Source organism: Heloderma suspectum, chromosome 3, assembly GCF_057233095.1.
Source record: "Heloderma suspectum isolate Gila_16-S chromosome 3, 16-S_ref, whole genome shotgun sequence".
NCBI classification, from domain to species: Eukaryota; Metazoa; Chordata; class Lepidosauria; order Squamata; family Helodermatidae; genus Heloderma; species Heloderma suspectum.
Genome location: NC_139460.1, coordinates 225129908 through 225133577, shown reverse-complemented (window position 1 = coordinate 225133577; position 3670 = coordinate 225129908). Strand labels below are relative to the sequence as shown.

Sequence of the window (3670 nt, the reverse complement as noted above, 5' to 3'; positions counted from 1 at the left end):
TCAAAGAGAAGGGTACTAGCCTCTCTGTACATATGTGCACATTTTTGCCTTTTTAATTAAGAGGATGATGAAAAAAATAATATTAGTATTTATTTCCTTATTTGTTACATTTATATCTCTCTTTTCCTCCAAGGAACCCAAGGCAGCATACACAATTGTCCTCCTCTCCATTTTCTCCTTCACAATAACTCTGAGGTAGGTTAGGTTGAGAGTCAGTGATTGGCCCAAAGTCACCCAGTGACCTTTATGGCAGAGTGGGGATTTGAATCCAGGGATTCCAGGTCCTAGTCCCACACACTAACCACAGTACCACACTGGCTTTCAGTATGATAACTAGAAGAAGGTGTTGCATTGTATAATAAAGAAGAATCAGAAAAACCTTAAATAAGAGTGTTGATGTTATTGGAAGCCATGAAAGGAGACCAACATTTGCCTTATTCTGCTTGAGGAATTTCAACAAAAAATTCTAAGGAGCTTATGATCTAATGGGAGTCAAACATTGTTGCTGTTGTTTTTATACAACAATAAGCCAGTAATCAGAGTAGCTTTTAATAATCTGGATAGCACAAAACCAAGGGACCTGTTTTGCAATCAGAAGAGGGTGATCATTTTTAATCTTCCAGATATGACACAGACGATTGAATTTCAGAGCTTGAAGGAAATGCCCTGTGAGTTTCGCCTACTGCGTGTGTGGCATGAAAGAGCACATTCCAGTACTGCAGGGTTACTTGTACCAGTCTTAAGCACTGAGTATGTATTAATGCTGAAGAATTAAGGACCCACCAGCCTTGAAGGATTATATGAAATGAAAACTATATGACTTTACAACTGGGTAGCCTGTGCCATGCAGGCAATCAAAGAAAAGCTGGAAAAGGAAAAAAAAATCCTAAACTTTCACAAGGAAACAGCAACCGCCATGAAACGTATAAAACAATGTAAATGACTGCTGGAAGCTGTTGCTAGGTAACCTAGACCTCCACATGAATAGCGAAGGAGACTCTGGTCTGCTTGAAGTTTGACAGTTGCAAACCTCAGAGATAGCTGGTCACATGACACTGTTTAGTCAGCAGCACCCAAATCTTTGATCCATTTGTTCCTTTGTTCTTGTGCACAGTAAGCACAATAGAGATGATTGGTCCCAAGACCTCACACTGGTGCTTTGACACCAAAATGTTCTAATAAGAAAAATCAGGAAAGGGAGGGGGGAATGCCATTTTTTAATGTATTTTTGGTGGTGACGGGCGTAACTTGTTAGAGCTATGCTGAGGAGAGAGTGAAAGACATTTGCAGGGAAGAAACTATTTCCTCAGTCTAAACCTGTAGTTCTCCTTTAAGTGCTTCAGGCTTTTAAACATTCTGACTTCCTTCTTGTCCTTCTCATTAGCCTGACCACTGGTAAGTTTATTTATGAAGCTCTGACCCTAAATGGTATTTACTTGGAAATTAGTGCCAGTACTTGGTACTTACTTCAGGGGAGGGTCCATAGCTCAGTGGCAGAACATATACCTTGCATAGATAAGGTCACAGGTTTGATCCCCAGCATCTCCAGGTAGGACAGGAAAATTCTGCCTGAAAACCTGTCCTTGTGAGTGTGTTTAGATGCATACACACTGATGCCAACATTAATCTACTTCCCTGCCCCCCTCCACACACTCAGAGATGTAGCTTTAAAAAAATGCAGAGGAGGGGGGCACAATTGAAAAGATGGCAACTCACCTGAAAGAGTGCCTTCTGCCATACAAATCTGCCTGGATTTTAAGATCTTCAAGGGAGGTTCTTCTTTGTTTCCCACCAATATACACAAGGCACACCTTGCAGGGTATAGGAAAACAGTCTTCTGACTGTCTCCTCCTAAGCTCTGGAATTCTCTCCCAAGGGAGTCCTGCTTAGCCCCTTCTCTGATGACCTTCTATCAATAGGCCGTATTTGGAATGCTTTCAAGAGCAGTATTCTGCTTGCAAACAAGGCACATGCTTTCCATGTGCCTTGTTTCCTTGCCAGATTACCACAATTTTTTCCACCGCCATCACTACTGCAGCAGCAAATTCAGCAGCAAATTTGGTGGCAGTGGCAGAAGCAGAGGAACATGGTGGTGGCCGCAAAAAAAGGCATCTGTTAATACTCACCCCTGAGACAGGGCTTTGGCCTATCTGGCTGATTTGTTCATTTTAAACGTTCTGCTCTGACTTTGAGGTACGGGGGCATAGCTCAATGGTAGAGCACCTGCTTTGAATGCAGAAGGTCCCAGGTTCAATCCCTGGAATCTCCAGGTACAGCTAGGAAAGAATCCTGCCTGGAGAGCTACTGCCAGTCAGCATTGACAATACTGGGCTAGATGGACCAATGGTCTAACTCAGTATAAGGCAGCTTCCTATGTCCCTATGTCTTTCTGTATACACATGTCGGTTTTAATTGGCCGCTTCCAGTGTTTGACACTGACTGAATCCTGGATCTCTGCCTTGGACCCAGTTACAGTTCATTCAGTGTCTCTTAGTTCTTTATGTTTTCTTGCACTCTCTCCATCCTTTCAGGAGGATGTTTTCTTCTCAGGTCCTGTGACCGTATTTTCTTGTCATATTTCTACCACCTTGTTTTCTTCTTCTTTGGAATTATTGCTGCTGCTGCTGTTGTTATTAATCAGGGATAGGAATCAGAAACATAAGAAGAGCCATACTGGATCAGACTAAAGGCTTATCTAGTCCAGTATTCTGTTTACAGTGGCTAACCCCAATGAGAAGCCCATAAACAGAACATGAGCACAATAGCACCCTCCCACTCGTATTCCCTAGCAACCGGTATTCAGAGTCAAACAGCCTCTGATACTGGAGATAATAGCCAATATGACCAGTAACCACCGATAGCCTTATCCTTTGTGAATTTGCCTAATCCCCTTTTAAAGCCATACAAGTTGGTGGTCATCACTACATCTTGTGGTAGCAAATTCTATAGTTTAACTATGTGCTTTGTGTGAAGTACTTAGTTTTCGCACTATCTCTGGCAAACTTAGTTTTGGCACTTTCTCTGGTCTTACACTACATGATTTACATTATGCTTATTCCGAATGGTCCAAGAGACTTGCAAGGAGGCTAGCGATGTCTGCTGGATTTCTTTCTTGGTGCTGAAGTGACTGGGATCCAAAATGTTATTAGTGCCAACAAGCCCTGCTGTTAAGTTCCCCTGACATCAAAGTTCCATTGAAATCAATGTGGCTTATTTTTAAATAAATAGGATGGAGGCTCCATACTATCAGGAGGAGGGAAATAACGGAGAATAGAATTATAGAGGTGGAAGACACTTCAAAGGTCATTTAGTCCAACCCCTGCTGATGCAGGAAATGCATTGCTATAGCATTCCTGATAAGTGGGCATCCTGCCTCTGCTTCCTTTTCGAAACCCAGCTTGTACATCTGGCAATTCTCGTTCCATGAATTGCTGGGGTCTACCTTGCAAGAACTTGAGCATTACCTTACTGGCATGTGAAATAAGTGCCACTGTTGAAAGTTTGAACATTCTTTGGTGTTTCCCTTTTTTGGTATGGGGATATAAGTTGATTTTTTCCAATCTGTTGGCCATTCTTGTGTTTTCCAAATTTGCTGGCATATGGCATGCATCACCTTGACAGCATCATCTTGCAAGATTTTAAACAGTTCAGCTGGGATACCGTCGTCTCC

At 42.3% G+C, this 3670-nt stretch overlaps 1 non-coding gene across 1 annotated transcript; it reads left to right on the top strand.

Moving 5' to 3' along the window:
- Positions 1–2197: 2197 nt before the first annotated feature.
- TRNAS-UGA (transfer RNA serine (anticodon UGA)) lies at positions 2198–2269 on the top strand. The gene has a single exon. It is a non-coding gene; the product is annotated as a tRNA-Ser (tRNA).
- The last annotated feature ends 1401 nt before the right edge of the window (positions 2270–3670 follow it).